Source organism: Bolinopsis microptera, chromosome 4, assembly GCF_026151205.1.
Source record: "Bolinopsis microptera isolate Bmic1 chromosome 4, MBARI_Bmic_1.0, whole genome shotgun sequence".
NCBI classification, from domain to species: Eukaryota; Metazoa; Ctenophora; class Tentaculata; order Lobata; family Bolinopsidae; genus Bolinopsis; species Bolinopsis microptera.
In genome coordinates, this window is record NC_087075.1 from 1,922,817 (window position 1) to 1,949,583 (window position 26,767).

The 26,767-nt window shown below is 37.8% G+C and overlaps 1 long non-coding RNA gene across 1 annotated transcript; it reads left to right on the forward strand.

Annotated features, from left to right (window-relative positions):
- The first annotated feature begins 13,101 nt into the window (after positions 1-13,101).
- LOC134814188 (uncharacterized) lies at positions 13,102-24,177 on the forward strand. Its single transcript, XR_010160113.1, has 3 exons — positions 13,102-13,127; positions 22,772-23,338; positions 23,497-24,177. It is a non-coding gene; the product is annotated as an uncharacterized LOC134814188 (long non-coding RNA).
- The last annotated feature ends 2,590 nt before the right edge of the window (positions 24,178-26,767 follow it).

Consider the following 26,767-nt stretch of genomic DNA (forward strand, 5'->3'; position numbering starts at 1 on the left):
CTCAGCCACATATAGGATCAGGTTGTCCTCAGCCACGTATAGGATCAGGTTGTCCTCAGCCACATATAGGATCAGGTTGTCCTCAGCCAGGTATAGGATTAGGTTTTCCTCAGCCACATATAAGATCGGGTTGTCCTCAGCCACGTATAGGATCAGGTTGTCCTCAGCCACGTATAGGATCAGGTTGTCCTCAGCCACATATAGGATCAGGTTGTCCTCAGCCACGTATAGGATCAGGTTGTCCTCAGCCAATTATAGGATCAGGTTGTCCTTATCCAAATATAGAATAAGGTTGTCCTCAGCCACGTATAGGATCAGGTTGTCCTCAGCCACATATAGGATCAGGTTGTCCTCAGCCACAGATAGGATCAGGTTGTCCTCAGCCACGTATAGGATCAGGTTGTCCTCAGCCACGTATAGGATCACGTTGTCCTCAGCCACGTATAGGATCACGTTGTCCTCAGCCACGTATAGGATCAGGTTGTCCTCAGCCACATATAGGATCAGGTTGTCCTCAGCCACATATAGGATCAGGTTGTACTCAGCCACGTATAGGATCAGGTTGTCCTCAGCCAATTATAGGATTAGGTTTTCCTCAGCCACATATAGGATCAGGTTGTCCTCAGCCACATATAGGATCAGGTTGTCCTCAGCCACGTATAGGATCAGGTTGTCCTCAGCCACATATAGGATCAGGTTGTCCTCAGCCACGTATAGGATCAGGTTGTCCTCAGCCAATTATAGGATCAGGTTGTCCTTATCCACATATAGAATGAGGTTGTCCTCAGCCACGAATAGGATCAGGTTGTCCTCAGCCACATATAGGATCAGGTTGTCCTCAGCCACATATAGGATCAGGTTGTCCTCAGCCACGTATAGGATCAGGTTGTCCTCTGCCAAGTATAGGATTAGGTTTTCCTCAGCCACATATAGGATCAGGTTGTCCTCAGCCACGTATAGGATCAGGTTGTCCTCAGCCACGTATAGGATCAGGTTGTCCTCAGCCACGTATAGGATCAGGTTGTCCTCAGCCACGTATAGGATCAGGTTGTCCTCAGCCACGTATAGGATCAGGTTGTCCTCAGCCACGTATAGGATCAGGTTGTCCTCAGCCACGTATAGGATCAGGTTGTCCTCAGCCACGTACTAGGATCAGGTTGTCCTCAGCCACGTATAGGATCAGGTTGTCCTCAGCCACGTATAGGATCAGGTTGTCCTCAGCCACGTATAGGATCAGGTTGTCCTCAGCCACGTATAGGATCAGGTTGTCCTCAGCCACGTACTAGGATCAGGTTGTCCTCAGCCACGTATAGGATCAGGTTGTCCTCAGCCACGTATAGGATCAGGTTGTCCTCAGCCACGTACCTATAGGATCAGGTTGTCCTCAGCCACGTATAGGATCAGGTTGTCCTCAGCCACGTATAGGATCAGGTTGTCCTCAGCCACGTATAGGATCAGGTTGCCTGGGCCTGTTGACCTGTGTCTACTTTGCAGCTACCAGGGTCTGATTCTTACGACTTGCTACCAGGCAGCACGTGATCAGACGATTTGTTATTCCACTTCCTATTGATGGATAGAAGTTTCGATCACCTTATATATAGTCACGATCGTATTGTTAATGATAGTGACCATGATATCCGTAAAATATTCCAAGATATATTTAGATTTAGAATTTCCAGCACCTTACTCGATGACTATAAATGACTGTATATTAATTATTGCATAGAGTCTTCAAACGTCTAATAGTAATTCCGAAATATAACCACGCGAGATTACTCGTCACCTATTATGAATTAATAATAATAATTGATATGATAAATCTCCTTAAATGAATAAGGAAGGCCTTTAAACTTGTGTTCTTGCTCATTCATACGAATCCATGCTTGCTTACATAAATGTAGCGTGCGAAAACATATGGTTGATATGCAATATGTTACAGGCCCATCTTACTAAATATAAAGCGAGACAATATATATTATATAATTATATATACGAGGAACTTTTTTAAATCAGTTATGTTTTAATTTCTTTTCATCATCTAGCTCTGTTATACTGTAGAAAGTATGGCTTTTATTTGGCAACGTCGACAACGTTGCTATAGTATTTGGATTCCCTAAACGATACATTTTACCGTATCTGTTCATAAACACTAACAGATTAAAGCTGCGGCGGAATGACAGTCTGAGGGTGGCCCAGTAAATAAATAATTGCACGAACCAAAACCTTTTGATTCGAACTTACTGATCAAATATTTACCACAAAATAATGACTGTTATATTCAAATACACGACAGTAATCACAGTTGAAGAGGACATCGCAAGATTCGTTTGATATAATTATATTCAGTATTTGATCATACTTGCTCATGCTGCATATCCCATTTCAAATTTAACTAACCTACAACAAAATTACAATGAGTATAATAATTACAATTAAATTATTAAAATTAAAGTATTATATATGTCCTTAGTCTGTTTATTCGAATATCTGTTTAATTATTTAATACAAAAAGAGTTGAAATAATCGATCACAATTCTCGAAAATTGCAACAGAAAGTCGCATCACAATTTTAACTTTTTAAGTCCTTCCCCAGAAAGAGAAACACTCAGAGCTAAGTCCAAACATCAGACCAAGAGACCCGACACGTGTGGCCCCACTCATGACTATAGTGAGCAGTATTGATACAATTTTCTGGGACAGGCACCATTAACTTATAAAGTATTAAGGTATCCTGGATCATCGACAATTTAACCTCATTAATTCCGTTATCAGATTAAAAATATAGCACCAGAGCAATAGCCGGTTTCGTTCCGACCGGAAAATGTTATTATTATTAATGATTATCTATATCTATTTAAGGGTCAATTTTTAAAGAATATTCAGTACAAATATAAGGGACGAACAAATCTGGGCTGGTTAGATAATAGATCACGATCTAGTCACGATAACGATCACGAAAATATTTTCACATAATTTATAAACTAACTGTCGTACTAGTATAGCGATGCTGCAGTCAAGCATTTCAGATGGCTAGGTTGGTGGTACAGCAGGCCGATAGTGTTGGTGGAGTGTTTTTGTAAGCTTATAATAATTATGGTCGTGAGACGTAAAAGTGGGACAAAAGCTGGCGATTTGTTTTATAATTAGAATGACTCAGTATGGCGGCCGAGATGGCTCACCTAAATTTTCACTGAAAATTTGTAATTTAAAAATTAATTATACAATTAATCACAAAATAAAAACGATTTTAAATTTGATTTCTAAAATTATTTTAAAATTTAAATAAAAAACGATTTTCATATTGAAATTAAAAACAATTCTCATTTTGAAAACGGTTTTGATTTCGATTTTGATTTTGATTTTGATTTAAATTTTGATTTTGATTTTGATTTTGAAAACGATATTGATTTTGACTTTAAAAACGATATCGATTTTGATTTTAAAAACGATATTGGTTTTGATTTTAAAAACGATATTGATTTTGATTTTGAAAACGATATTGATTTTGATTTTGAAAACGGTATCTATTTTGATTTTGAAAACGATATTGATTTTGATTTTGAAAACGTTTTTGATTTTGAAAACGGTTTTGATTTTGAAAACGATTTGCACGTACGTTTATATAGGTGAGCCATCTCGGCCACGCGCAAAAAAAACCATTTTCAAATTTGAAAATGAAAATGATTTTGTTTTGCGCGTGGCCGAGATGGCTCACCTATATGTACGTACGTGCTGCGCCACGTTAATGATTTTAAAACGTATGCGCGTTCCATATTGACCGCTTTTACATATTCTGCATCAGAAATTGCCATATAACACGTGGGAATATGGCTATAAATATATTTTGCACTATAGATTTTGGAAAGTGCTTATTAACCCGATAAACTCAGTGAATGTCCTTGCTGAACGGTCTGTGAAACAAGGAACTGAAACTGAGGGGTCCCGTGCAGTGCACTATAATAGTGCAAATTACATTTATAAATGGCAAATTCCTTATATGTTTAATGTTGCGGTCACGAGTCATCTCTGCTACCTATTTACCGTGCCTCCCGATTTATCATACGCAGTGGTTTTTTACCGCATGAAATTCACATTAGACCATGCATGCATCTCCCTTTCCCCGACAAGCACGGCTAATCGGGAGATAACTATAACACTAGTTACCATCAGCCATACTCTATGATCCCAATAAATTTCATGAGCGTTATCGTTCATTCACTACCCGAATAAACGGTACATCAGCGCAATATATATATATATATTTTTTAAATATATTCTATTTAATTTGACCAATTTTACTTTTGATATAACAGCACCTTTAAACTTAGATTAGAATGAACAACACCTTCATTATTAGGACAAAATAAATCATAAATAGTATTTAACAGAATATCAAAACAAACACACTTCTCCGTGCATTTTGGGTGCGCTGCAGACTATATGTCAAAAATAACATAATTGGTACGATTTGGGAGCAACACGGCTCTAGGCAACTCTGTTGAAACTTTGAAAGGATAAGTGAAACGATACGAATTTGGATTAAATTTAGATCAAAACCGACATTACGGCACGTATTGACCTCACTTCAGGTCTCATTATACCTCTGTGTAAGGCCAATACGTGCCGTAATGTCGGTTTTGATCTAGTTTTAACAGAGCTGCCTAGAGCCGCGATGCTCCATAATTGTACCAATTATGTATCTAACTCACGCTTGGCCCTCCATGAACATTACACATATATTTCAAAATCCAACCCTGCTAAAAGGAATTTAGTTTGCGTTATATATTAAAAGTGGATTGATTTTTTAGGAGTACCAATTTTAAATTAATTAATAGTAGATTTAATAACACACTCAAAGGTTAAAGATAACCAAATCACAATTTAGATCGGTGATTTGAACGTAGAGTACCATTTAAATTACTTAAATTAAAATGAATACTTAAAATAGTCAAATAGTTCCACAGCCGCTTGCTGATTATTACAAAACTGGCTTCTCGAAATCTTTTTAAAAAACACTGTTTGCAAAGTGCTACTACTGTCTTCGACTTCTGACGTCGGTTCGCACCAGGGTATAATGGCGTCTTAAATCTGCTATCTCAAGATCCTGAAAACATTAACCATACGTAATTATATTGAAACTATATTTTTTATAATTGACCTGGCCCACAGATGCAACAATCAACAATTAACAACTCGAAAATATATGTCAAGAAATTAAGAGAAATCCGATAAATGTGGATTACACGGTTATCGCACGGTTACCTCTTTGTAATACTGGATCAATGATGCCTCAACAATCTCGGATTGAAACGTAAGACCAATGCTGGTATTTTCAAGCTCCGAATGTGCGGTCACCAAGTCTTTTTCCTCCTGGCTTAAATGGATGCCACACTCCTGTGAAAAAAGATAATATTAAAGCCATAATATAACCGTTAAAGTCCTCTCTATGATATATATTATGTGCACTATTACTGTAATTTCATTCCTCGAACTAAGCTGAATCTCAAACACTAACCATGCCACTTATTAACAGCGATTGTTCAATTTATACTTTTATACAACTAATTTACATTTAATGCAACTGTTATTTTCCACCTGAAGTTAAAAGATTATAACCAAACCTTTATTAACACGGCAAAGAAGATAATGCAATGTTAATAAACAAAAATCTGCCATATATTCTACGGCTCAAATACTCAAAAATCGGCCAAATTTGCTGTTATTATATTGGACTGATCATATAAGCTGTGTTATTCGTTATTGTTGTGGTCGTTCATCCCTGATCCCACCACGTGGTATTCTTCCGGTTATAGTCATTCTCCGCTCATGCTAAGTTATAAGTAATTGGTTATCTTTTGCAACTGTTAACAATTGTCAATATGGTTGAATTGATTCATGGATATAGCAATATATTATATAACAATTGAATATGCCATACAATATATGTACCTCGATATACCACTTTCATGATCTCATCATGCAGTGCAGTGTGCCGTGTTCATAGGCAAACTTAAGTAAATAGTACATTTATCGTTTCCCCTGTCAAGCACGGTATATCAAGGATTTAATGTATAGAATATCCCAAAGAGTACCTATATCGGCCATATCGGCTTGGCATCTAGGAACATATATAAGCTTCGATATTACACGCTATCTTGTTGTCCAACATTGTATCACACTACACTACACTACACTACACTACACTACACTACACTACACTACACTACACTACACTACACTACACTACACTACACTACACTACACTACACTACACTACACTACACTACACTACACTACACTATTTAAGAAATTATAAAATAATTAATAAGGTCATAAACCGATTCGGTTCAGTACAGTTCTATAACGTTGGTATTATAGTATAATATACAATCAAACCTCCATTGACCAGGCCCCAATTTAACAGAATCCCCAATTTGGCACTTTTATTCATTTACTCAAAACCACGGTGAATTGAGGTTTGACTGTATTATATGGCATCGTTCGCTAGTATTTAAACATAGAAATATAGCGTCCCAAAAAATTTATAGATTCAGCTAACACTGGATTTATAGATTCAGCTAACACTGGATCTAATTTAGGAGTTCATTAGATAAACCATATCACGATATCACGATTAGGTTAGACTGTCTATGCTTTTTGGGACCCTATAGTTCATTCATTAAAAAACCACCCACCCCAAGCCACGTGGAGGCCGATCTACCGTTTGGGGCTCACGGCTAATCTTGGTGGTGGTGGTGGTGGTTGTGGTGGTAAAAGAGCATACAAAGCCCATTTTTAACAACTTGAAGATTCTTGACTCGGTTAGTAAACATGCAAGCTTGGGAAATCCAATCAACTCCGACAACTAGGAACCAATCATGACATATCCCCGACAACTAGGAACCTCTGGAGATACAGCAACTGGGACAAAGGCGAGAAACACAACCAGCCTTGCGGCTCTAGCAAACTTCTTATCAGAATAATATAAAACTTTAAACTTCTTCGAAATGTTCCTCTGAACAGCTTGACAGAGATGGAAGTAGCAATTGCTAATCTCCCACCCTGGCAAACTGTTCTGAATCGCATTCATGACCGCTTTCTCAAAATCAATCATTATTGTACCAGTTTGTGGTGGTGGTGGTGGTTGTGGTGGTAAAAGAGCATACAAAGCCCATTTTTAACAACTTGAAGATTCTTGACTCGGTTAGTAAACATGCAAGCTTGGGAAATCCAATCAACTCCGACAACTAGGAACCAATCATGACATATCCCCGACAACTAGGAACCTCTGGAGATACAGCAACTGGGACAAAGGCGAGAAACACAACCAGCCTTGCGGCTCTAGCAAACTTCTTATCAGAATAATATAAAACTTTAAACTTCTTCGAAATGTTCCTCTGAACAGCTTGACAGAGATGGAAGTAGCAATTGCTAATCTCCCACCCTGGCAAACTGTTCTGAATCGCATTCATGACCGCTTTCTCAAAATCAATCATTATTGTACCAGTTTGTGGTGGTGGTGGTGGTTGTGGTGGTAAAAGAGCATACAAAGCCCATTTTTAACAACTTGAAGATTCTTGACTCGGTTAGTAAAGCGAAGTTCTAAGTTTAAGAAAAAAACTGTACATTTATATTAATATATTTTCTGGCTCTGCCACATCGTCAAAACTTGATACATCTGATATTGCAATTTCAATTTCAAATGGTTTACAGCTTCACTTATATCATAAATAAATAAATATAAAGTTTACATGAACTTGAAGTGACCTGAAGAGTGAAGGAGCCTCTACAAGATTCATGATCTCTTAACGGGTGCCCTTCATAATATTCAGTACACCTGCCCTGAGCTAGCTCCATACATCATAAACATATATCGAAAACCTGCAAGACTGGTAATAGCAAGGACAGATGAGGAGATCTTAAGTGAAGAGGGTGTTACACAAGGGGACAATTATAGTGCAGGGACAATAGTGCAATGGCCAAGTATTCCTGCTCTCTCATGCCACTAGTCCAAAATGTGTCATCAACGGGTATAGCCATAGGAAAAGATGACGACATCTCCAACATTGCTAAGAGGGAGCCTCAACTAGCATATGCTAGGTACATCCATGGACTTTCTAAGCGGTGGAACTATGTCTGTCGCACAACTCCAGACATAAGCAACAGATGGAAAGTAGGAGTCACCTTTATTCCAGCAGTATTAGACCGAATATTTAATTGCCCTGATATAACACAGAAGATCTTTGCCTTACCCTGCAGAGATGTGGGCCTGAGTATATACGATCTGAGCCAGACAGCTGATCTTAAGTATGAATACTCACTCTTTGCCACAGAGAATCTTACTGATGCAATCTTAAATCAAGTATCAGAACATACAGAGAATCATCAGAAGGCTGTTGAAGTAAAAGCTGAAATTTCGAGAATAACACAGCAGTTCTACAAGCAGAAACGTGAGGAAGTTCTACCAGAGCTTAACCAGATACAGAAGCTTCAGCTTGATCTTGCAACAGAAAAGGGGGCAAGTTGCTGGTTAACATCACTCCCACTGCAGTCTTATGGATACTCATTCAACAAAAAGGAATTTAATGATGCTTTGGCCAAAGATATAATCTAAAAATCAAGGATACTTCAAGAAAGTGTGTCTGTGGAGAAACCAATACTATCAATCATCTCATCTGCAAGTATGCAAGAAAGGTGGTTATGTAAACCTGAGACACAATTCCCTCAGAGATGTCATAGCTGAACTGATGCAGAATGCGGGATGCAGAGATGTATGTGTGGAACCACCGTTGTTGCCAGTCAAGTTACCACCAGGTGCAAACACAGCAGAAGTAGCACGCTTAGATGTTAGTGCTAGAAGTGTTTTGAGCCCGTAAGAGAGCATTTTTTGATATTAGGGTCTTCCATGCCCCTGCACCCTCTAATCAAGCTTTGAACACTATAGCCAACATGTACAAGAGCCATGAGAAATGAAAGAAGACTGCGTTTAACGCCCAAGTGTTGGAGATCAAGAGAGGTACGTTTGCACCAGTGGTTTTATCTACAACTTGTGGTATGGGGACGGAAGCCCAAGTTCTTACAAAAAGACTTGCAGAAAAAATGTCTACAAAATCTGGAATGAGATATTCAGATACCATCACTTTCTAAGGAAGAGGATCTGCTTTGATCTCTTATGAACCACAATCATTGCTCTACGTGGACATCATGGAAAACGAAGAAGTGCTCCAGATGAAATAGAAGCACTGGATATCGATTGATGAGTAGCTCTTTACCAAAATTATGAGTGAATATCCCTCAAAAAGGAGCCAATCACTCATGGTGTATTCAAATCAAGAGTAAAAAAAGTTATTCTCTCATCCCAGGGTAAAGGTGACAAGAATATCTGGGCCCCTTTGGCAAACTTCCTGAACTCAGGCAGCTTGAACGACTAAATTTGAAAAGCAAAACTTCATGTCTGAATGAATTATTAGAACCATATAAAAGTAAAGTGAAGTAAAGTACAAATTATGACATAACATCATCACACATGTCTACAAAGTATCAAATCACTATATGGAAAAATATAAATATCTTACCACCAAAATTAATAAATTATTAACTACAACTTTATTAAAAAATTTCAAATAAGTTCAAAAAGCATCCCCAAAAGATAACCCTATTCATACTTCCCAGTGGAATAAAGATTTATAAATCGCTTTTTTGCCACAAAAGGGTGGAAATAAAGATAATCGTTATGCTTCTCTTTATTACTAACATAGCTAGGTCCTTCAATTCTCCCTAATACTTCATTTGAAACATTCCAAAAATGTGAATCATTAGAAATATCCTTAGCAATCATATCTTTTTAAACCCTTCTAATTTAATCTTAAAACTTAAAACAGTCACCGAGTTCTTAACATCTGGAGGAAGTTTGTTCCAGTAAGGAATAACTCGCTCTGGAAGAAATGAACTTTGGAGATTCCTAATCTTTGCCATACTCTTACAACATCTGTTGGATGATACAAGATTAAGACCAGATCTGCTCACTTTGAACAAATCTGAGCCGTACTCGGTTAAACCATTAATAACCTTAAAAGCTTCAATAAGGTCCCGACGTATTCACCGCTCTGCCAGGGTTGTCAAATTGAGAATTTCCAGTATACGGTTGTAAGGAAGAGTACCCACCTCATTAATAAGACGGGTAAACCGCCTCTGGACGCTCTCCAGCTCCAAAACAATCCCCAAACTTCCATGAGCCGCAACTGGATTCCACAATTGGTCACAATACTCTAAATGAGGTCTTATTAAAGCTTTATAGATGGTTATCATAACTCCTTTTTCCCTTATTACTAAATTTCTTATAATCCAACATATCATACGATTTGCTTTAGAAATGCATGCTTTTATCTGCTCATTCCAAAGCAAGGAGTTATGGGTAATAACCCCCAAGGGTTTTACACCCTGGAGCCAAATCCAACGCTAATCACAACACCCCAGCAAAGATGTACAGCAAGCATGAGAGAGAGAAAGAAAGGAAATATGGAGACCGCTGTGTACAGATTGAAAAAGGAACCTGCAATGGCCTTGTATTCTCGACCACCGGAGGTATGGGCCCACAGGCTACCATGTTCCTTAAACGAGTAGCAACACTTCTGGCAGCCAAGACCAGCCAGGACAAAAGCCTCATTATGGCAAATCTCAGACGTCGTTTGCAGTTTGAGCTACTTAAGACAGTATTGATTGCAGTGAGAGGACACAGAGGACGGTATTATGAGAAAGCAATACCTGTTGACGAACTGGACCTAAATCTTGCACACACCACCAACGATGAAGACAGGGGTGATGATGTTGATGATGAAGATGATGAAGTTGATGATGAGGCTGAGAATGTAGAGGAAGAGGTTTCAGAAGAGTGAGCTGAAAAGAAGACAAGTTTCTATTCTAATTTATTGATTATTATATTTATTGCAATAAACATATAATATTCATTACTCCAGGAGTGATGACAGGATATAGAAAAAAATAACCCCCAGTCTTTTTCCTGAGCAGATGCTTCAAGTTTTACACCATTAACAAAATTTAAGTTAGGATTATTATTAAGATTAACATGAACTACTTTACATTTGGCAGGATTGAACTTTAAAAGCCAAATACTCTCCCAAACTTCCAATTCTGCAATATCATCAGCAACACTCTTATGTTTAGCCGCATTACCAATCAGCTTAAGATCATCAGCAAATAATTTTATTTTATTCTTAACTCAATGAAACAAGAAATTCAATGAAACAAGAAATTTAATTTTAGCACATTTTTACAGAATAAAAAGATGTAAAACAATTCATAAAATATAATGCCCATTTGGTGTATGACTTTTTGTCCTTGACTGCTAGTTTGGTTTTGGAAGGTATATATCAGGTAAATCATTTATATACAGCAAAAATAAGAGAAGATGATTGGACTGAGTTTCCCCGGGTAAAATCGCAAGTCATACACCAAATGGGCATTATATTTTATGAATTGTTTTACATCTTTTTATTCTGTAAAATGTGCTAAAATTAAATTTCTTGTTTCATTGAAATTTCTTGTTTCATTGCAAAAAACTGATTTTTGGGCCAAAAAACCATGTTTTTTGAACTTTTGAGCAAGTTAATTTCGTTGAAGTATCACCAAAATTTGCATAACGATAGCTCGAACATAACCGCACAAAATGATACTAAAATAAAAGAAATCGTTTCATTTTTCCTTGGGTAAAAATCAAAAAAAGTGGTCAAATTTTAGGCTTTTTGCGCGCATTTTATTTTTCGTACTTAGCTGCTGTATTTTGAAATTTTTAAACCATGTATCTTGTAATTACATTTAGTTTAAATATATTAGATACAATTATGAGCAAAAAATTAATTTTAAGTGGAACCAAAATTTAAGGTGCGCCGCGCAAAGTTTAGAAAATTCACATTGAAAATCGAGCGCTTACACAAATACTGTCATATTTTCAAAAGAATACATAATAGTTTTTTGCGTTATTGTTGCATTTCGTAACCCCTTTGCACTCTCTTTGGTTACTTTTCTGACGTTTAATTTTATTACTTGTTGTTTTTATGTATTCTCATTGATGTGGAGTACCCATTCATACTTTTTCACATCGTTTTATCATATACTTTTTCCTTTAAGGTCTGCTCCTTTTGTGACATTTTATTACAAAATAAAATTATTTGCTGATGATCTTAAGCTGATTGGTAATGCGGCTAAACATAAGAGTGTTGCTGATGATATTGCAGAATTGGAAGTTTGGGAGAGTATTTGGCTTTTAAAGTTCAATCCTGCCAAATGTAAAGTAGTTCATGTTAATCTTAATAATAATCCTAACTTAAATTTTGTTAATGGTGTTATGTCATAATTTGTACTTTACTTCACTTTACTTTTATATGGTTCTAATAATTCATTCAGACATGAAGTTTTGCTTTTCAAATTTAGTCGTTCAAGCTGCCTGAGTTCAGGAAGTTTGCCAAAGGGGCCCAGATATTCTTGTCACCTTTACCCTGGGATGAGAGAATAACTTTTTTTACTCTTGATTTGAATACACCATGAGTGATTGGCTCCTTTTTGAGGGATATTCACTCATAATTTTGGTAAAGAGCTACTAATCAATCGATATCCAGTGCTTCTATTTCATCTGGAGCACTTCTTCGTTTTCCATGATGTCCACGTAGAGCAATGATTGTGGTTCATAAGAGATCAAAGCAGATCCTCTTCCTTAGAAAGTGATGGTATCTGAATATCTCATTCCAGAATTTTGTAGACATTTTTTCTGCAAGTCTTTTTGTAAGAACTTGGGCTTCCGTCCCCATACCACAAGTTGTAGATAAAACCACTGGTGCAAACGTACCTCTCTTGATCTCCAACACTTGGGCGTTAAACGCAGTCTTCTTTCATTTCTCATGGCTCTTGTACATGTTCTGTAAATGCGCAGGGCACCTTCAAGCTTAAATTATTCACCATACTGAGGCAGTCAACCAACGCGCGGCTTTATTTTTATGATATGATATGTTTTGATTGTTATTAATAAATACCAAAATTTAAATTTGTTTTACTAAAAAATTTGTTTTACTGTTTTAATACTTTCAACACTACTATATAACAAATAATTTGAGGTATGTGACATGTACAAGTAGTGGAGAAGTAGTGGAATCGTAGACAAGCTATAACGTAGACTCTGACCAGACAAGGCCTCCAGACCAGTCACTGAAGACCTTTCTTCACTTCTCATCTATATCTTTAAAGGGAGTCCGACCCACAAGTCGGAACCTCTCCGGTGGGTTATATCTTTCTCAATTTTGTTTCGACATCTCTGGATTGACGTACACCTTGGAAAACGTTTTGAATGGCTACTTCTAATTCTAAATCCCTGATTCTATCTGAATTAACTTCTCCTCAGCTTGATAGGGTTTTGTACAAATTCCAGCTGATTGCTCCGGATGGGTATGACGAGGATGGAAAACGTGAACAGCAGCAAAGTCTTCATACGAGGAATTGGGGACCAGGCTAATGAGAACATTTTGGCTATATTCAGTAACAAAGGTACATTTGTCGATTTTGAGTCAGTTGATGGAAAGGTAAAAGGAATTTTTGCTAAATCAGAATCTGGTAAGGTGATGTATCCATGTTCTGTTTGCTGTAAAGAGGTTACAGATAGGTCAGATACATCAGGTCTTGGTATTGAATGTAGTGGATGTGGGTGGTATTTTCACACTAGCTGCACATACAAGCCTGTTAGTCTTGACCTTTTTAAAGCTCTTAAGGACTCTCCAAGCTACATCAAGGTGCTGTGCCCCCCATGCAACTCCGTGTATGGTAGTGCTCTCTCCAAGCTGAAGCGTGTGGAGCATAAATTGGATGCTATGGCTGTGAAGGTTAACAGTGTAGAAACTAAGGTAAAACAGGCGGCCACTAAAGTACCCTACAGTGCTGCTGTTTCAAATGGTATCTCCAAAAACAGTCCTATCCCACAAAAGGTCATGGAGGGTTTGAAATCTATATCAAAAGCTAAACAGGAGTCTGATGATGTTGAGCGACTCAAACGTACCAGAGTTGTTATCCGACCAGAAGATACTAACATAAGGACTAGTCGTGATATACGTAAGGCTTTCAATCAGCATTACAAAGGCATGGTGATCAAACATTGTAGGCTAACGGCATCAGGATCCATCACATTTGAGTTTGAAGATGAAAACACAGCAAACAATGTGCAGTCTAACTGGGAAACAAGTCATTTTGGTGGTAATAAAGGTATGAAAATACCAGGAGACTATAACACTGTGGCCATGGTTAAGCATGTGTATGATGATCACAACGAGGATGACATGAAAAATGAGATTATGCAAAACTACTCTGGTATTGTCACAAAATGCGAATTTCAACGGAAAAGGTCTGATAAATCATTCAATGGAATGATCAAACTTGAATTTTCGTCTCGAGAAGAAATGATGAAGGTAGTCAAAGATAAGATACAGTTTTGTCATCAGCGCTATATTGTTGAAGAGTACAAAAGAAGGTCCAGGGTTATCAAGTGCAACAAGTGCCAAGGTTGGGGACATATTCACCGGTATTGCACCAAGCCAGCTAAGTGTGGAAAATGTGCAGAAAATCATGAAAGCAATAGCTGTTCAATAACCAGTGGGTTCAAGTGTGCACATTGCAACAAAGATCACCAAGCAGGATCATTTGATTGTGCAGTGTACAAAGAGAAATTGGTTAAATTCTCTCATGATGCATTATGATCGATTATAACACTTCAAGTAGAAATGCCCAAAATAGCACAGTGTTTGGTAAATTATGCACAATCAACATCTGCGGACTATCCCAAAGAAGCAACATGATGCTAAGCAAGTATGCGTTTGACAACGACATCCTTCTATTTGGTGTGCAGGAGACAGGTGCTGGAAGCCAATGGAAATCATTAACAAACATGAAAACTTTTGAAGATACAAATAATAATAGCAACAAAGGCTGTGCAATCATGGTTAGACAAGAGATCATGTTCACACAGCTTCCTGTTATCTCAAACATTTCATCAAATATTGACTCAGTTTGGGGAATGTTATCTTGGAACGGCAAAAGATACATAATTGGCAACCTCTATTTGAAACTGGACTACTTATCAGGTGTGAAAGAGATGTTGGTTATGCTTGATAAGGCTCATGAAATGAGCAAGCTTCACAAGTGTACAGGTGTGATTGCTATGGGGGATTTTAATGCTCGCCACTTTATCTGGAATGATACTGTGGTAAATAAGTATGGAAAATATATTGAAGAACATCTAGACTGGTCCAAGTTCTGTGTCCATGCACCTTCGTCAAGCACGTTCTTGGCAAGGAATGGGAGCAGCCATATTGACTTTTTCATCACATCCACACAGCTCGATAAGTATATAGATCATCCAATTGCAGATCACTTTGCTAACTTGTATAGTGGGGCTCCTTTGAGAGGTCACGTTCCAGTATCAATCAATGTTCAATCACAACCTGTGGCAATCAGGTCAGAGAATGTTCAGAAGTATAACCTTCAGTCAATGGACTGGTTTAACTGGACTAGAGACATCGAGATTGACTTGACACTCGAAAAAACCGATAGCTTAGCAACTGATGGGACTATCAAGGAATGGCTGGAAGTTATTAACACAGCTATTGATGTTTCTACAAAAGAAAACTGCCAAATGAAATGTGTCTCCAAACACAGTAAACCTTACTGGACCCCCAAGCTATCTGTGCTTTCTGGGAAACTAAGATTCGACCTCAAATCGTATTTAACCAGAAATACGGACACTGCATTTGAAGCAATGCAGACCTCAAAGAAGGAATTTGAAGAAGCAAGAAAGCAGGCATGTCAGCAGTTTATCCTTCGAAAGACAAATGACCTGAACACCTCTCAGGCAAAAAAGTTCTGGAAAGAGTTCAATAAGCTCTTCAAACCCCCATCTGATCAAATGGTTGAAGCTCTTATCTCAGAGGATGGAACTATCCTCACAGAAAATGCTGACATAGAGAAGGAAATGTTTGGAACGTTTTTTCAGGCTAAACACATAGTTCATAATATCGATCAATTTGATGATGTTTTCTATCAGGAAATGAACAACCTGTATGACGACATCAAAAACAGCAATTTCCAGCCCAGTGAGGATATGGCAGATAGATTTACAAGCAGCTCCGCCCTTTACTGCCCGGTTACACCATGGGAGATCACTGCTACTCTGAAAGGTATTCACTCTACAGCCGCTAGTTTTGATAATCATGAAGTACATCAGTCTATGCTAAAGAAACTAGGTCCAAATGCAATTCATGCACTAAGCAGGCTCTTCACACTCTGCTTGCGCAATGGACTTTGGTTGTGGAACGACTCTAAGATCGTGTTCCTCAAAAAAGATGGAAAGTCCTCATATTCCAAAGCAGGTGCATACAGGCCAATTTCAATCTCCTCGTATGTAGGCAAACTGCTTGAACGAATCTTGGCACAACGACTTGAGGTATATCTAAAGAAAGTGGGAATTATTGATGTAAATCAGGAAGGTTTCTCCAAAGGCAAAAACACTATCAGATACCTCAATAGGCTGACTGCGGGTATTAAAGGTGATATTATGAAGAAGCTTACGGTACTTTGTTTGTTCATTGACTTCGAAAAAGCTTTTGATTCAGTGTGGAAAAAAGGTCTAATTGTTAAGCTCTGGAGAGCTGGTGTTCATGGCTGCTATCTTAAAACTATAGACAGCTTTCTGTTTAGTCGTACAGTTTGCCTTCTAATAAATGGATTTCTCGGCCCAGTTAGAGACTGCCTGGACTATGGGTTACCACAAGGATCTGTGCTGTCCCCTATTTTGTTCAAATTCTTCATTATGGATATCGAGGCTGTCTGTTCAGTGTACCAACAGATTAGTGTCTTGAAGTTTGCTGATGATGGGACAGTTAAAGTGGTTGGCAGGGACTTAGAGGAGTGTCTTTTCTATCTCAACCTGGCTATGGACAGCATTGAATATTGGACATCTTGTTGGCGCCTGGTTATAAACTGTGATGCAAATAAGACTGAGATTATATGCTTCAACTCATATGATCAAGCCGGAATCCCAACCTCATTCAACCTAGGAGGGAAACTAATTCATCTAACAGATCAAACGAAAGTTCTGGGTGTCATACTAGACAGTAAGTTGACCTTCAAACAGCACAGCAAGCATGTCTACAATAATCTAGTCTACCGCTGGGTTTGTATGAGTCGTTATGCAAACAGAAACTGGGGCATGAACCAAGCAGTGCTAGTTAGAGTTGCCAAAACCATTCTCTTCTCAACACTGTTCTATGGATCTATTATATGGATGAAAAATTCAAATATGACAGACATAAACAAACTGTGGTACAGAGTGTCTAAAGCTGCAGTCGGGGCTGTTTTCAATGTACACGGGGCCATTCTTGAAGTCATTCTGGGTGTACCACCACTCCAAACAATGGGGAGAGTAATTTCGATCAAACATTACCTTAAGGTTCTCCATGACTCAGACGACATTCATTTTGACTTCGTGAGAACTCAACTAGATGAAATGAACCCAACAGTACTCTTCCATCTCCGAGACGTGCAGAAATTCTTAATATGGAAAGTAGAACATTTCAGCACTGAAGGTCAGACCTGTGACTTAACCCAGAGAAATCTAGAACAAGTTCTGTTACTACCCAAAAAGATTTATAAGTACACTAAAGGAATGATGCAGCAATTCACAGAGCTTCTTTGGCAAGAGAGCTTACAAAACCTACTACTGACGGAAGGATGGTCTGAAATTCCAAGAGTCTCCTGCAACCCCCTTCCTATCCCCTTTGGAGTGAGCCGCGAAGTGGAAGTATTAGTTATGAGTCTCATGTACAAGAACAATCTACTGAACTCGTTTCTCTTCCGAGTTGACAGAGCAGTGGCCTCTCCGCTATGCATCTGTGGCTCGGATGAGCAAACAGCACTGCACCTACTATCAAGTTGTGAGCTTGTGGACGCGAATCTACAATGTCAAGCTGAACGAATCATCACCCTGTGTAACAGCGGTAGGTCCATGGTCGATCTAGCAGCTGAGCAGGGCTCCATCATACTGAACTGTTCAAGGGACGAAATGTTTAGGGATGGCAGGGACTTAGAGGAGTGTCTTTTCTATCTCAACCTGGCTATGGACAGCATTGAATATTGGACATCTTGTTGGCGCCTGGTTATAAACTGTGATGCAAATAAGACTGAGATTATATGCTTCAACTCATATGATCAAGCCGGAATCCCAACCTCATTCAACCTAGGAGGGAAACTAATTCATCTAACAGATCAAACGAAAGTTCTGGGTGTCATACTAGACAGTAAGTTGACCTTCAAACAGCACAGCAAGCATGTCTACAATAATCTAGTCTACCGCTGGGTTTGTATGAGTCGTTATGCAAACAGAAACTGGGGCATGAACCAAGCAGTGCTAGTTAGAGTTGCCAAAACCATTCTCTTCTCAACACTGTTCTATGGATCTATTATATGGATGAAAAATTCAAATATGACAGACATAAACAAACTGTGGTACAGAGTGTCTAAAGCTGCAGTCGGGGCTGTTTTCAATGTACACGGGGCCATTCTTGAAGTCATTCTGGGTGTACCACCACTCCAAACAATGGGGAGAGTAATTTCGATCAAACATTACCTTAAGGTTCTCCATGACTCAGACGACATTCATTTTGACTTCGTGAGAACTCAACTAGATGAAATGAACCCAACAGTACTCTTCCATCTCCGAGACGTGCAGAAATTCTTAATATGGAAAGTAGAACATTTCAGCACTGAAGGTCAGACCTGTGACTTAACCCAGAGAAATCTAGAACAAGTTCTGTTACTACCCAAAAAGATTTATAAGTACACTAAAGGAATGATGCAGCAATTCACAGAGCTTCTTTGGCAAGAGAGCTTACAAAACCTACTACTGACGGAAGGATGGTCTGAAATTCCAAGAGTCTCCTGCAACCCCCTTCCTATCCCCTTTGGAGTGAGCCGCGAAGTGGAAGTATTAGTTATGAGTCTCATGTACAAGAACAATCTACTGAACTCGTTTCTCTTCCGAGTTGACAGAGCAGTGGCCTCTCCGCTATGCATCTGTGGCTCGGATGAGCAAACAGCACTGCACCTACTATCAAGTTGTGAGCTTGTGGACGCGAATCTACAATGTCAAGCTGAACGAATCATCACCCTGTGTAACAGCGGTAGGTCCATGGTCGATCTAGCAGCTGAGCAGGGCTCCATCATACTGAACTGTTCAAGGGACGAAATGTTTATAAGTGTGTGTGTTGAAATTGTAGAAAGCGAGGGGCTACATCTTAAGCGAAAGATTAATCTTTCGAAAAGATAAGGGTTTATTATAGCATCTAATTTTGCTAATTTTGCTACTACTATGATAAAGAATGAAATACCAAGTATATTGAAGTGTAGTAAAGTGTTATTGGACTTTGCTTATTTGAAAACAAACACCTTTAAATTAAATATTGTTTTAATAACAGGGGAATGAGTTTTTCTATTTGAGCTGTTTAGTTCAAAGAAAAGCAGATATATGGACTGCTTTAAAACTTTTATTTTGGAAAAAGTTTGTTTCAGTAACCATTGAGAACCAGTGGCCTTTTGTAACTGCATCTTTAACCTCAGTTTCACTTTGAAACGTCAAGTGACTGGTAAAGTCAAATATTCTGTTCTATGAACATTTATTCTAGTATTTTGAAGTGTAGAAATTGTTAAGATCTTTAATTTTGTACTAAATTACTGATGTTTTATAACGTTTTAACGGGGTGTAATTTTGTTAGGTAGGTATTTAAAATTATTAGTCTTTTGGAAATTGAAGTTTTGATCTTTACTATTTATTGTTAATAGAATGCTCATTGTAGCCAGTTATTTTAAGATTTTCATCATCATCATGTACATGTTGGCTATAGTGTTCAAAGCTTGATTAGAGGGTGCAGGGGCATGGAAGACCCTAATATCAAAAAATGCTCTCTTACGGGCTCAAAACACTTCTAGCACTAACATCTAAGCGTGCTACTTCTGCTGTGTTTGCACCTGGTGGTAACTTGACTGGCAACAACGGTGGTTCCACACATACATCTCTGCATCCCGCATTCTGCATCAGTTCAGCTATGACATCTCTGAGGGAATTGTGTCTCAGGTTTACATAACCACCTTTCTTGCATACTTGCAGATGAGATGATTGATAGTATTGGTTTCTCCACAGACACACTTTCTTGAAGTATCCTTGATTTTTAGATTATATCTTTGGCCAAAGCATCATTAAATTCCTTTTTGTTGAATGAGTATCCATAAGACTGCAGTGGGAGTGATGTTAACCAGCAACTTGCCCCCTTTTCTGTTGCAAGATCAAGCTGAAGCTTCTGTATCTGGTTAAGCTCTGGTAGAACTTCCTCACGTTTCTGCTTGTAGAACTGCTGTCTTCTTCTCGAAATTTCAGCTTTTACTTCAACAGCCTTTTGATGATTCTCTGTATGTTCTGATACTTGATTTAAGATTGCATCAGTAAGATTCTCTGTGGCAAAGAGTGAGTATTCATACTTAAGATCAGCTGTCTGGCTCAGATCGTATATACTCAGGCCCACATCTCTGCAGGGTAAGGCAAAGATCTTCTGTGTTATATCAGGGCAATTAAATATTCGGTCTAATACTGCTGGAATAAAGGTGACTCCTACTTTCCATCTGTTGCTTATGTCTGGAGTTGTGCGACAGACATAGTTCCACCGCTTAGAAAGTCCATGGATGTACCTAGCATATGCTAGTTGAGGCTCCCTCTTAGCAATGTTGGAGATGTCGTCATCTTTTCCTATGGCTATACCCGTTGATGACACATTTTGGACTAGTGGCATGAGAGAGCAGGAATACTTGGCCATTGCACTATTGTCCCTGCACTATAATTGTCCCCTTGTGTAACACCCTCTTCACTTAAGATCTCCTCATCTGTCCTTGCTATTACCAGTCTTGCAGGTTTTCGATATATGTTTATGATGTATGGAGCTAGCTCAGGGCAGGTGTACTGAATATTATGAAGGGCACCCGTTAAGAGATCATGAATCTTGTAGAGGCTCCTTCACTCTTCAGGTCACTTCAAGTTCATGTAAACTTTATATTTATTTATTTATGATATAAGTGAAGCTGTAAACCATTTGAAATTGAAATTGCAATATCAGATGTATCAAGTTTTGACGATGTGGCAGAGCCAGAAAATATATTAATATAAATGTACAGTTTTTTTCTTAAACTTAGAACTTCGCTTTACTAACCGAGTCAAGAATCTTCAAGTTGTTAAAAATGGGCTTTGTATGCTCTTTTACCACCACAACCACCACCACCACCACAAACTGGTACAATAATGATTGATTTTGAGAAAGCGGTCATGAATGCGATTCAGAACAGTTTGCCAGGGTGGGAGATTAGCAATTGCTACTTCCATCTCTGTCAAGCTGTTCAGAGGAACATTTCGAAGAAGTTTAAAGTTTTATATTATTCTGATAAGAAGTTTGCTAGAGCCGCAAGGCTGGTTGTGTTTCTCGCCTTTGTCCCAGTTGCTGTATCTCCAGAGGTTCCTAGTTGTCGGGGATATGTCATGATTGGTTCCTAGTTGTCGGAGTTGATTGGATTTCCCAAGCTTGCATGTTTACTAACCGAGTCAAGAATCTTCAAGTTGTTAAAAATGGGCTTTGTATGCTCTTTTACCACCACAACCACCACCACCACCACCAAGATTAGCCGTGAGCCCCAAACGGTAGATCGGCCTCCACGTGGCTTGGGGTGGGTGGTTTTTTAATGAATGAACTATAGGGTCCCAAAAAGCATAGACAGTCTAACCTAATCGTGATATCGTGATATGGTTTATCTAATGAACTCCTAAATTAGATCCAGTGTTAGCTGAATCTATAAATCCAGTGTTAGCTGAATCTATAAATTTTTTGGGACGCTATATTTCTATGTTTAAATACTAGCGAACGATGCCATATAATACAGTCAAACCTCAATTCACCGTGGTTTTGAGTAAATGAATAAAAGTGCCAAATTGGGGATTCTGTTAAATTGGGGCCTGGTCAATGGAGGTTTGATTGTATATTATACTATAATACCAACGTTATAGAACTGTACTGAACCGAATCGGTTTATGACCTTATTAATTATTTTATAATTTCTTAAATAGTGTAGTGTAGTGTAGTGTAGTGTAGTGTAGTGTAGTGTAGTGTAGTGTAGTGTAGTGTAGTGTAGTGTAGTGTAGTGTAGTGTAGTGTAGTGTAGTGTAGTGTAGTGTAGTGTAGTGTAGTGTAGTGTAGTGTAGTGTAGTGTAGTGTAGTGTAGTGTAGTGTAGTGTAGTGTAGTGTAGTGTAGTGTAGTGTAGTGTAGTGTAGTGTAGTGTAGTGTGATACAATGTTGGACAACAAGATAGCGTGTAATATCGAAGCTTATATATGTTCCTAGATGCCAAGCCGATATGGCCGATATAGGTACTCTTTGGGATATTCTATACATTAAATCCTTGATATACCGTGCTTGACAGGGGAAACGATAAATGTACTATTTACTTAAGTTTGCCTATGAACACGGCACACTGCACTGCATGATGAGATCATGAAAGTGGTATATCGAGGTACATATATTGTATGGCATATTCAATTGTTATATAATATATTGCTATATCCATGAATCAATTCAACCATATTGACAATTGTTAACAGTTGCAAAAGATAACCAATTACTTATAACTTAGCATGAGCGGAGAATGACTATAACCGGAAGAATACCACGTGGTGGGATCAGGGATGAACGACCACAACAATAACGAATAACACAGCTTATATGATCAGTCCAATATAATAACAGCAAATTTGGCCGATTTTTGAGTATTTGAGCCGTAGAATATATGGCAGATTTTTGTTTATTAACATTGCATTATCTTCTTTGCCGTGTTAATAAAGGTTTGGTTATAATCTTTTAACTTCAGGTGGAAAATAACAGTTGCATTAAATGTAAATTAGTTGTATAAAAGTATAAATTGAACAATCGCTGTTAATAAGTGGCATGGTTAGTGTTTGAGATTCAGCTTAGTTCGAGGAATGAAATTACAGTAATAGTGCACATAATATATATCATAGAGAGGACTTTAACGGTTATATTATGGCTTTAATATTATCTTTTTTCACAGGAGTGTGGCATCCATTTAAGCCAGGAGGAAAAAGACTTGGTGACCGCACATTCGGAGCTTGAAAATACCAGCATTGGTCTTACGTTTCAATCCGAGATTGTTGAGGCATCATTGATCCAGTATTACAAAGAGGTAACCGTGCGATAACCGTGTAATCCACATTTATCGGATTTCTCTTAATTTCTTGACATATATTTTCGAGTTGTTAATTGTTGATTGTTGCATCTGTGGGCCAGGTCAATTATAAAAAATATAGTTTCAATATAATTACGTATGGTTAATGTTTTCAGGATCTTGAGATAGCAGATTTAAGACGCCATTATACCCTGGTGCGAACCGACGTCAGAAGTCGAAGACAGTAGTAGCACTTTGCAAACAGTGTTTTTTAAAAAGATTTCGAGAAGCCAGTTTTGTAATAATCAGCAAGCGGCTGTGGAACTATTTGACTATTTTAAGTATTCATTTTAATTTAAGTAATTTAAATGGTACTCTACGTTCAAATCACCGATCTAAATTGTGATTTGGTTATCTTTAACCTTTGAGTGTGTTATTAAATCTACTATTAATTAATTTAAAATTGGTACTCCTAAAAAATCAATCCACTTTTAATATATAACGCAAACTAAATTCCTTTTAGCAGGGTTGGATTTTGAAATATATGTGTAATGTTCATGGAGGGCCAAGCGTGAGTTAGATACATAATTGGTACAATTATGGAGCATCGCGGCTCTAGGCAGCTCTGTTAAAACTAGATCAAAACCGACATTACGGCACGTATTGGCCTTACACAGAGGTATAATGAGACCTGAAGTGAGGTCAATACGTGCCGTAATGTCGGTTTTGATCTAAATTTAATCCAAATTCGTATCGTTTCACTTATCCTTTCAAAGTTTCAACAGAGTTGCCTAGAGCCGTGTTGCTCCCAAATCGTACCAATTATGTTATTTTTGACATATAGTCTGCAGCGCACCCAAAATGCACGGAGAAGTGTGTTTGTTTTGATATTCTGTTAAATACTATTTGGACACGTTCATTTGAGTTTGAGGATATTGGTAAATATAAGTGACCCTATTAAATGGCACAGTGTAGTTGAAATTGTCACACTATGAAATTACATAAACCCTTGATGGTTAGGATAATCGTATCATCCTCTAGGCTAACTTTGTCACATAACGATATCTTAATCAGGTGATAAGATATCGCTTAAATAAGGCCGGCACGGAAATGGTTACATTGTCACACTATAAACATGTGACGGAGTAAATATGGACCCCTTGCTGCCGTTTTTGACCAAATTTTTGAGTGTCCAGTTGATTGGATGGGTACATATGACCATTACCTACATATTTGACGACTTTTTTCGTTAGATGGTGCACTCAGGTTTACTCTGTCACACATTAAAGAAAATATGTGATGAATGTTTAGGGCACCCTGATAAGCAATGCTGAGTAGTGTAGGTTTATTTGATGGCATGAAAGTGCTGGGGAATTGTTATTAATTTAATGTGTAAGGAACATTCGTGTGTTAATACTGTGTTACTTTCGTGTGTTAATACTGAGTTACATTCGTGTGTTAAACTGAGTTACTTTCGTGTGTTAATACTGAGTTACTTTCGTGTGTTAATACGAGTTTACATTTCGGTGTGTTTAATACTGCTGAGTTACTTCGTGTGTTAATTACGGAGTTACTCGTGAGTTATTACTGAGTTACTTTCGTGTGTTAATACTGATTACTATGTTACTTTTTGGAGTTACTAAGTTACTTCGTGGATTACTTTAATACTTTCGTGAGTTACTAAGTTACTTTTGTGAGTTACTAAAGTTACTTTTGTGATTCTAATTACTTTTGTGAGTTACTCAAGTTACTTTAGTGAGTTACCTAAGTTACTTTTTGTGAGTTACTAAGTTACTTTCGTGAGTTACTAAGTTACTTTCGAGAGTTACTAAGTTCCTTTCGTGAGTTACTAAGTTACATTTTCGGTGGGCTACTCTAAGTTACTAATATGATAATATTTTTTATGAAGCATACAGTAAACTCGTTTTACCTAGGTACGTTAACAATCGAGAGAAAGCACAGACAGAGAAGTTGGTACCCCACGTGTTTTGAAGTCCCTCCTTGAACAAGGTGGAAAAGGGACCGGGTATCACTATTGCGGGAGGAAAGGGAAAAAAACCAACACATTCCTGATAGTGACGGTATGTTGGTATTATCATATACCCTAATACCTAAAACTCTCAATAGTAAAAGATTAAAAACTCCGAATGACTCCCGATGTGACGATTAAGACAAAGTTTGAGAAGTTCTTGATATAGATAAGCTATTTGACTCCTGATACAATGATACAATGAGAACGAGTAAACAGGGGGGGGGGTCCAAGGGGAACTTTGGGGAACTTGGGATAGTCCCCCAAGATTTTCTGAAGTTCCCCAAAAAAATGTTCCCCAAAATCCCCAAAGTTTCCCCAAAATTCCCAAAAATAATTTAAAATTATTCAAAATTATTCAAAATTATTCAAAATTTCTCTAATATACATAATACCCATTAATGTTAACATGTAGATGTTAATTATAAGGTATATCTTAACTTACTTAGTTGATACATTGCAGCATGATAATTTGTTTGGCATTATAATTTTTTGTGGGAACTTTGGGGAATTAGGGGAACTTTCTGAAGTTCTCCAAAAAAAATTCCCCCAAAATTCCCCCAAAATTATTTGTTTCATTGATAATTTTTTGTGGACTTGGGAAGTCCCCCAGGTTTCCATGAAGTTCCCCAAAAAAAGATGCCCCCAAACTCCCCAAAGTTCCCCTTGGGACCCCCCCCCCCCCCCCCCCTATAACAATTATAACAATTAAATGCAGGTATTTACATAACTAAGATAATTAGTGTGGAGCCTGCTGATAAAAGACGGAACTCTTTTCAAGTCGGTTGATATAATATTATTATGGATCTACTTTTAGTAATATTATTTTTTATTAATTGTACAGAGCAACACCTTACATACTACATATAAATACTAATTAAAATTAGCTAATATAAAGATGTTATTATATTCATTCCAATCATTGTTACCCAATTATAATAACCATCGTCATATTTTGTGCATCACAAGGCATTAATTGCTCTGGAAAACATTGTTTTCAGACTTGAAATAATGAAACATTCGTTTAATGTATATATAAATACATTAAACGAATTTCCTTTAGTTTTATAAACAAACCCTAATTTTATTTTCAGTAAATAACGTAAATATAGAGGAAGTAACGCACGAGACGGCAGTTTAGGCACTCAAAGGAGCGAGATAACGTGATTCTTGTTATAGCGCAGAACAAAGCCTGAAGTGTACCCGGAAAGTGCAGTTATTTTAGACTTATTACAGCTATTTAGTTAAGTATTTAAATACTTGATTCAGGAATCTAAACCTAATTTAATTTTAAATTTGTTGTTGTTTAACAACAAATGTTAATACCTGTCCATGCTAAGGGAGCCCTGGATGTTTCGATCAAGTTATTAATAGCTTGTCTGAAAGAGCCGTTTGTTTTGTCCCTTCCCCCGCCACAC